General features: G+C 34.4%; 1 long non-coding RNA gene across 2 annotated transcripts in view; it reads left to right on the top strand.

Moving 5' to 3' along the window:
* LOC310889003 overlaps positions 1–9337 on the top strand; it is a 34440-nt gene that overhangs the window by 4950 nt on the left and 20153 nt on the right. For both annotated transcript variants that reach the window (XR_014576310.1, XR_014576311.1), the window contains exon 2: positions 8138–8270. This is a non-coding gene — a long non-coding RNA (uncharacterized lncRNA). The remainder of the gene's footprint in view (positions 1–8137; positions 8271–9337) is intronic.

Genomic DNA, 9337 nt, shown 5'->3' with positions numbered 1-9337 from the left:
AGGAAAGGAAAGGAAAGGAAAGGAAAGGAAAGGAAAGGAAAGGAAAGGAAGGAAAGGAAAGAAAGAAAAGAAAAGAAAAGAAAAGAAAAGAAAAGAAAAGAAAGAAAAGAAAAGAAAAGAAAAGAAAAGAAAAGAAAAGAAAAGAAAAGAAAAGAAAAGAAAAGAAAAGAAAAGAAAACTTAAATTTTTATGACCTGGGTTCAGTAAACAGAAGTGATCAATCCTGCTGTAATAAGAAAATAAGTTCATGTGATCAATAGACCCTGTCTCAAATGGTCTTAGTTACAAACAGAATTTTTTTTGAAGAAAAGTTCTTGGAATAATGATAGATACATGGATTTGTATGTGTGTGGTGTTCAAACGTCCAAGAGCTGACATTTATTTTACTTAATAGAAAAATGACAAATGGGCAGTTATATACTGGGTATGAATACCTTAGTGCAAGAACCCTGGAGATTAAGTTGTTTTAAAGATGAATGAAAACCAGCGTCACAAACCTTAGATTCTCTCACTCTAAGATTGATGAAATCAGTTGGTTTGTTACACTATGTGCAATCACGTACAGGGGGTACATGTACACTGCAAATGAAGGACTGCTCAAAAGTCAAGGTGCTGTAGCTACAGGTGCAGTCCTTCCATAAAATATAATGTTTTAGATACCTTATACATAGCAGTAGGCTATTCATAAAAGAAATGATTGGCAAAAAATAAAAGCCTTACACAGGAGGACAAAGCATTAGAAACTGAGCACTTCAGAACTGATGATGTGCTTATGAGCAAGAAAGAATTTTTGCTTGGTTCTAAAGGCAAAAGAAAACAATGATATTTAAATTATGCACTGACTGAAAAATGCTGTGGTTAGTATTCCATTCAAAGTACAAATACAGGTCCAGTCTCCCTGGCAAGCCAATAATTACTTCACTGAACTGTCTTAATTCATAAATAATACTTTTCCCAGCTTGACTCAAGTTAGGAGAGGATAAAAGAACTGATACTTCATGTAAGAAGAAATGGTTTCTACACTGTCTATTTTGTGAGATGGAACAGAAGAGAAATATTTCACAATAAAATGTCCTCCTCTCACTTATTAGTGAAAACAGAAGAAACATCAGCATTTGTTGTTCTTTTCACCAATTCTTTTTCTTGGGTCTTTGCTCACTGGCCCTCAGCCCTGCTTCCACTCAATCTCTATTGGTAGCTGATGGCTGAAATCCCTTTTGTGCCTTTGAAAAATCTCACCTGCCAGAAACAAGTACAGCAATATAATATGTACTGGAGAAGTTTATTTATTTATCTAATATTTGTCTTACAAAGTGTCTATCAGAAGACTATTTTTTTTCTTCCATACAGCTGGTTGATACCATGGTTCTTTTGCTGTTCATATACCAGTATGAATAGTTTAAACAATAATCTTAACTTCATAGAGAAGTTCAGAGATAGCAACATCTGGCTGCTGTGAACTGTTAATGCTGAAATATAGTCCTCAACATAGAGGAGGACTTTATCAACGTAATAATATAATGTTATTGTTATCAGTTTTCTTAATCTATGTTAGAAAGGCTTTTTTTTCATTTTATTTTATTTCTTTTTTTTTTTTTCCACAGTAATCCTTCCACATTTTCTGTGATTTCCAGATTTTCAGGTCCAGCTTCTCCACTACCCTTCTACCCTTTATTAATTTTCCAAAATTTAGGTATCTTCTTGCTTCTTTCCACAAACTTACCATATTGACTGTTATGCACTCCAGCAGAGTACCCCACTCTGTAGCCCTCTTTGCAACACATTGCCATTCACATGTGTAGGATCAGCAGTTAAAATAATCCACAAGTTGTCTTGATACAGCAGTAATTTACAATGTTAAAGTTGCCCAGAAAAAAAACTCCACAGACCAGAATAAAACAATACCCAGCACAGAATATGAAAGAAATATAACCTTGAGAGAGTAAGATACAATTTGTGGAGTGTTAAAAAATGGACATTCAAGACATACAGAGTATAGCATAATTTCTTAATTACTGAAACTGTCTCTTTAAGTCTACTACAACCATGTAAGAGATGTTGCTCTGAGGTACCTGTCTCAAATGTAACATTTTATTGTTCTTCTCTTGACACAATGATGGAAAACTAAGACATGATCTTTTATTTCAAATTTAGCAGTACCTGAGGAAACGGTACTGCACATCTTTCAAAATAACATCACAAAATTGTCATTATTCCTCTTAAAAAAATACATTTGGTGAAAACAATTTAATCTTTAAAATAAGATTTTTTTTTTTAACCTCACTTCTTTAAGAGAAATAAACAGAATTCGACAGAGGAATAAGACACACAGAAAAAGAAAGAAGCAAACAAAAAGATGGAAAGAAAGCAGGAAAGCAAGAGAGAGAAAGAGAGAGAAGAAAGAGAGAAAGAGAGAGAGAGAGAAAGAGAGAAAGAAAGAAAGAGAAAGAGAGAAAGAGAGAGAGAGAGAAAGAAAGAAAGAGAGAGAGAGAAAGAGAGAAAGAGAAAGAGAGAAAGAGAGAGAGAGAGAAAGAAAGAAAGAAAGAAAGAGAGAGAAAGAGAGAAAGAGAAAGAAAGAAAGAAAGAAAGAAAGAAAGAAAGAAAGAAAGAAAGAAAGAAAGAAAAAGAAAAAAGAAAGAAGAAAGAAGAAAAGAAAGAAAGAAAGAAAGAAAGAAAAAGAAAGAAAGAAATAAAGAAAAAGAAAGAAAGAAAGAAAGAAAGAAAGAAAGAAAGAAAGAAAGAAAGAAAGAAAGAGAAAGAAAAAGAAAGAAAGAAAGAAAGAAAGAAGGAAAGAAGGAAAGAAGGAAAGAAGGAAAGAAGGAAAGAAGGAAAGAAGGAAAGAAGGAAAGAAGGAAAGAAGGAAAGAAAGAAAGAAAGAAAGAAAGAAAGAAAGAAAGAAAGAAAGAAAGAAAGAAAGAAAGAAAGAAAGAAAGAAAGATTGAAATTACCATTCAGCATAACTCATTTTTTTTCAGCAGTTTAAAATTATTACTTACAGCCCATGTGAATCAATCAATTGCTTTCTCTTTAGGATCTTAACTACCTTCTCCTTTTCGCCTTATTGTTGTCCACTTTTTATACAGTTTGTACTACTCATTCTACCTTTTTACAGCAAAGAAGACAGCACTTGTTTTGTCTGTTTTAGTGTCTCTGGTGGGTGCAATCTTTAAATTAATTGTTGTATGTACTTCCAAGTTAAATGAGCCTCTCCTAAAAGAAGGAGAAGCACCTGTTCTCTTGCATGGAACAACAGAAATCAAATGCATAAAGCTATTCCATCTTCCCTTTTGCACAGGAATCAATAGGCATGAAACACAACCATGTTTAACATGGAAGGAGGTGAAACAAATCTGTTTGCTTGCTATAGAGTGACTTGTAAAATAACAGAAATGCATTTCCAACCCTAAAATCATCTCAGAGGGTGGGGAGTAGGGCTGATATTTTGCAGTGCATGATAGGATTCATCTTCACTATTTCCCTTTTACTTTCACTTTGTTGTTGTTGTTTTCTTCACCATGGAAATAATTGTAGAAGTAGTACAGTATACTCAATATACAAATCCATCTGAGGTGAGAAGGTAATAGGCAATACTTGAGTTTTTCACAGTCAGTATTTGTCACAGGCAAGCTTTAGCTGCAAATTGAAAAAACATACATAGAAACAATTTTAGTCAAAGGCTTTTAACAGTACGTACAGACAAAAGCAACAGCAAGCAAAAAGCTGTTAAAGAGCGTTGTAAGATAAGGTTCATGATTATTATGGTTTTAGTTCACACAGGTGAAAGTAGACATCTTTGATTTGCATATTTCCTTATATACTACTGCCTAAGAAAGCACTCTTCTCCCAGAGTGAGGAAATCACTCAGACTTTGCCTTTGCATGAAGTTCTGTTTGAGCTTTGCCTCTGAAAACAGTAGGACTCTTGAGCATACAGGTGTGAGTAAACATTTCAAGGTCAAAGCCACCTTCCTACCAAATGGAGCTATGACAGATGTCTCCTCCAACTGATCACTACAATGCTAGAGGTTCCAGACATGGCTGACACACAGCAAGTATATTTGGTGGCTGTCACCCATTTTCCACTCCCAGTGAGCAAAGTCCAAATACCCAGTCATTGGCAAAGGTATTTATTTTGACAACACATCTGATTTCAGACTATTAATGAATGCCTCATTATTTGCATTTACTGCATGTTGTTGGTTCTGAAGACACATGGCATCAACCATTTCTTATTGAGTTTTCCCTATATTCAGACTTTCTGTAGCTGCCTGCTAGGCAAATAAAGTCAGCTGGTGTAAAATTCAGATGAAGTCCACCCATCTGGCACCAGAACTTGAAGGTTCCTTTGCGTTGCTGCAATGAAGATCTGGCAGCCAACCAATAGATAGTAAGACATAAGTTCACTGAACTCAACACGAGACTGTGCAACACAAGAAACCTTAGGAGAGAATTTGCACTCAGAAGAAACCCTGTTAGAAAAATGTGATATTTATTGCCACATCACCCTGAGGGAGGCCAGATGTAGAAGACAAGAATTCAACTCTGGAAACCTCTGTGAAATATTTTGTGAAGCAGCTTGACCTGGTAACTGTAGAGAACACATAAGACTCTTTAATAGTTAAACTAAACACTGTTAAGGAATATTTCATATTCTTTTTCCCAGGTTTGTATAATAGTATATTATATTTGTGTTTTATATATTTATAAAAATGTAATATATTTAAATACTAGTAGGACACTATGTTTATAATATATTATATAAGTATATAAGTGTAGATATTTATATATATTTTTTTTCCTCTTGGACATTGAAACCATGCTGTGAAGCAAGAGATAGGCACTCAATATATTGGTGATCACATACATTCTGAAAAAATCTTTTGACCAAAAATAACATTATAGGTGCCAACAAAGGCTGGCTTGGGAAATTGTGTGTTAGTTCTGTAGACTGTCTTGATTCAGGAGAGACAAAAAGAGAAATCAAATAATGTTCATTTAAAAGTAACTCTCTTCTTTACATTAATCACCCTGCTGACCACACTGAAATATGCTGAAACATAGTATTATGTGACACTTACAAGACATGGGTGGAAATGGAGGTTGGGAAATTGCAAGACATGGTCATCTGTTTGAATTAAAATCTAAATATTACATAAAACTGAAAAATGCAGACAGGTGGTTGAGCAGATTCAGTAAGTTGGATATGACTGTGAAGAAATACCCTTTCAGTAATGTGAAACTTAATAGACTGGAAGCATATTTCCCATTGTAATGAATTCAGTGACATCTGTTGTTTCAAGATATATGGTGCTTGAATAATTGCAAAGCGACCAACAATGATAGCTAGCTTTAACAAGCAGAAATCTTCTCATTAAGCTACTGAGAGCAGTTCTGTAGCTTTAACACAGAAGCTTATAAAATATCGAGATGGGCTGCTGCTTATAGGTCCTTGCAGTCTGTGGATGCGCCTCTTCTTTCCACCTGCCCTTTCTTCTGAGAAGCATACTTCTGCATCTGTCAGGATGGCAGAGAATTAGCTGTCTGGAAAACTTTTCTCTATTATCAGTAATAATTAATATTGCATTGCAGAACAATCTAGCACTTCATCTAAGATAAAGCTAATCCCTTATACTAACTCCTTGTAAAGAGTAGTACCAAATTGGGACAGCTTAGGGTCTAGAAGAACAAAAAAGAATTTTTTTTTCACAGGCTGAGGTGACACAGGTTGAGTACAGCCAGATGGCAGTTTAGTAATAGTGCCAGGGCAAGCAGCCAGTCAGTGAGTCCTGTTTAACAGGCATCCCGTTTTGAGTGATTTGGCTCACCTTATACAGGAATTTAGACCTTTCAGACTGACAGAATGACTGAGGATTCATTGTTTCTTTCCTTCTTTCTTTCTTTCTTTCTTTCTTTCTTTCTTTCTTTCTTTCTTTCTTTCTTTCTTTCTTTCTTTCCTTCTTTCTTTCCTTCTTTCTTTCCTTCTTTCTTTCCTTCTTTCTTTCTTTCTTTCTTTCTTTCTTTCTTTCTTTCTTTCTTTCTTTCTTTCTTTCCTTCTTTCTTTCTTTCCTTCTTTCTTTCCTTCTTTCTTTCTTTCCTTCTTTCTTTCTTTCTCTTTCCTTCTTTCTTTCTTTCTTTCTTTCTTTCTTTCTTTCTTTCTTTCTTTCTTTCTTTCTTTCTTTCTTTCTTTCTTTTCTTTCTTTCTTTTCTTTCTTTCTTTCTTTCTTTCTTTCTTTCTTTCTTTCTTTCTTTCTTTCTTTCTTTCTTTCTTTCTTTCTTTCTCTTTCCTTCCTTCCTTCCTTCCTTCCTTCCTTCCTTCCTTCCTTCCTTCCTTCCTTCCTTCCTTCCTTCCTTCCTTCCTTCCTTCCTTCCTTCCTTCCTTCCTTCCTTCCTTCCTTCCTTCCTTCCTTCCTTCCTTCTCTCCCCCACCCCTTTTTCTGTTTTTTGGTTTTTTTTTTGGGGGGGGGGAGTGGGGGAGGGAAGGGAGGGAGAGGTTGGGAGGGGTGGGGTGGGGCAAAACAAGAGTTCAGAAAACATCTGTAGTTCTACCACTTTCAAATTAAGTAAAGCTTTTATTTCCTAAAATCTTCTTCTAGATTCCTGGCAAGATATTGTATGTGTTACTGTTTCCAAGGTCCATTCTTGTGATCTGAAAAACTTGTGTTTCAAAGAGCTCTGCTTTCAAATCTCACTTATGAATGAAATGTCTTCTCAAAGATTAAGAAATTCTTAATGTTTAAAGTTGTCTTCGGCCATGGAAAGAAAAGGCAGCATCTAGGACTCCTTGGTCTTGCTAGTAAATTTGTATCTGAAAAAGAAATTCTCTAGCACTGCTACAGTCTGTGAACTTGTCTTGGAAGCCTTCTGTCTTGCATCTCATTCTTGTTTGCTATGTGTAGTTGACACAGATTGGCTTAAAATCCTTTGTAAATTGTCATGGCTGAAGAATATATTTATTTTTCTTTTTTTCTGAAGAAATTAAATTTATGTATAAATCTACTAACAGACCACTGAAGAGCTGATATTAAGATCCTGCTCAAGGTTTGTATCTTGTTACAGAAGAATTAATTTTCTTTCTTAAAAAAAAAAAAAAAAAAAGAAGAAAGAAGAAAAATGAAGAAAGAGAGAGAGAAAGAAAGAGAGAAAGAGAGAAGGAAAGAAGGAAAGAAAGAAGGAAAGGAAGAAGAAAGAAAGAAGGAAAGAAGGAAAGAAGGAAAGAGGGAAAGAGGGAAAGAAAGAAAGAGGGAAAGAAAGAGGGAAAGAGGGAAAGAAAGAAGGAAAGAAAGAAGGAAAGAAAGAGGGAAAGAGAGAGGGAAAAAAGAGGGAAAGAAAGAGAAAGAAAGAAAGAAAGAAAGAAAGAAAGAAAGAAAGAAAGAAAGAAAGAAAGAAAGAAAGAAAGAAAGAAAGAAAGAAAGAAAGAAAAAGAAAGAAAGAAAGAAAGAAAGAAAGAAAAGAAAGAAAAGAAAGAAAGAAAGAAAGAAAAGAAAGAGAAAGAAAGAAAAAAAAAAGAAAGAGAACACCAAAAGACAAAATAGGATACAGTATATTCGTTAAATATTCTAGAATGTTCTTCATACAAAGGATATATCAGATTATAGTAGTTTGGCAGAAAGACAGAAAACTAGAGGGCCTATTAGCAGAGAAACTCACCACTTTTGTTTTTTCCTGTTATTTAAGATGTAAGAACATATTCAGCTGAATGAAAACCATTAGTTTTACTGGTTCATGGATATCTTAAACTCTAGTAATCTCATTTCTGAAATTATAAATTTATGTTCTTTTTTGTTGATTTTTTTTCCATTTCAACTGAGAGCCTTTTTTTTTTTTTAATAAATCTAAAACTGGATTTTGGTAGTTATAATAGCATGGAACCAAATCTTTATTATTATTATTATTATTATTATTATTATTATTATTATTATTTCTATTGTATGAGTTGCAAATACAGGCAGGCACTTCTGTATAGTATAAATAAGCTGGCTGGGAATAAACTGTAAGCTTCTGCTCTGGGTTGCTTTGCAAATTCTAATGACAGTTTTCTTGTAAGCAGAATGCAATAGTGGGGGAAAAAATAAAAAAAATCTAGTACCATAGAGTCATCTATGCCTCTCACAAAGAAACTATACATTATCTCCCTGAAGGTGGCACCATGGTAACTCTGCAGTTCTCAATGGATAAAAAGACACAACCTCTCCCAGTCAAGTCCTGCTCTAAGATGTTATTCTTCCTCACTCTGATGTGTCTCCTGATTCCTGTATATACCAGTCTATTTCTGTAAGTATTATATTCCTATATGTATTATATACAGGAGTATATATAATACACAGGAATATGTACAATATACAGGAATATATGTTACATTCAGGAAAATATATATATATATATGAATATACGAACTGCATATTTCTTTAATTGCTGGTAACACGGTTGAGCAAAGATGATGGAAGTAAAACTTTGTGACAGGTTCTGCAGAAGAAGAATTGAAAGGAAGTTATGTGCAAGAGTGGCAGCTTAACAGAAGCATTTTCCTTGAAGTTTACTTCCTGTTTTCATTCAGAACAGAACTTGTAAGGACAGTGATTCTGGCCAAAAAGCTGGTGTTTTCTACAGCTAGACAGCAGGTTTTACTCAAGTACTACAGCAAATGCCTGGCAATATCCCTAAATAAGCACATGTATTGAAGTTAAAAAGTTAATTAGAATTATTCTCAGAGAGTGGTGAGGCACTGGAACAGGTTACCCAGAGAAGCTGTGGATACCCAATCCCTGGAAGTGCTCAAGAACAGGTTGGATGAGGCCCTGAGCAACCTCGTCTAGTGGGTGGCATCCATGCCCGTAGCAGGGGGGGTTGGAACTAGATGATCTTTAAGATCCCTTCCAACCTGAGCCATTCTATGATTCTATGATGACGCTCAAGGATCAAAATTTAGTTTTACGTATCTCTATTTTATTGTGTATTTCAGAATTACCAGAGCAATTTCCCTGGAAGTTCTCTGAAAGAAAAAGAATGGGTCTTCTGAAACATATATATATACACACATATATATATATATATTTTTTCTTAATTGAAAGTGAAAACTTCACTGTAGATATGATTAAGATATGGCTAAAGCTTCCTGCATAATAGAAGCTGGTCATAAAACTGCATACAACTGCATTCTTGATTTCTGCATGTTTGTCTCTTTTTTGATGAGGTTTAGCAGCAGAAGTGTACCACTGTGCTTTATATACCTTGTCCTTAAAGACCTTTATATTTTAGGAAAAAAAAAAAAAAAAAGGTTACTTTCCTAGATTTCACCTCTTTGTTTTCCTAATCTTATTACAAGTTACAATTTAGTTGTT

This window comes from Anser anser (assembly GCF_964211835.1).
Source record: "Anser anser genome assembly, chromosome: Z".
Lineage (NCBI taxonomy): Eukaryota > Metazoa > Chordata > Aves > Anseriformes > Anatidae > Anser > Anser anser.
The sequence above is the reverse complement of the archived record's forward strand: the minus strand, read 5'-3'. Positions and strand labels throughout refer to the sequence as shown.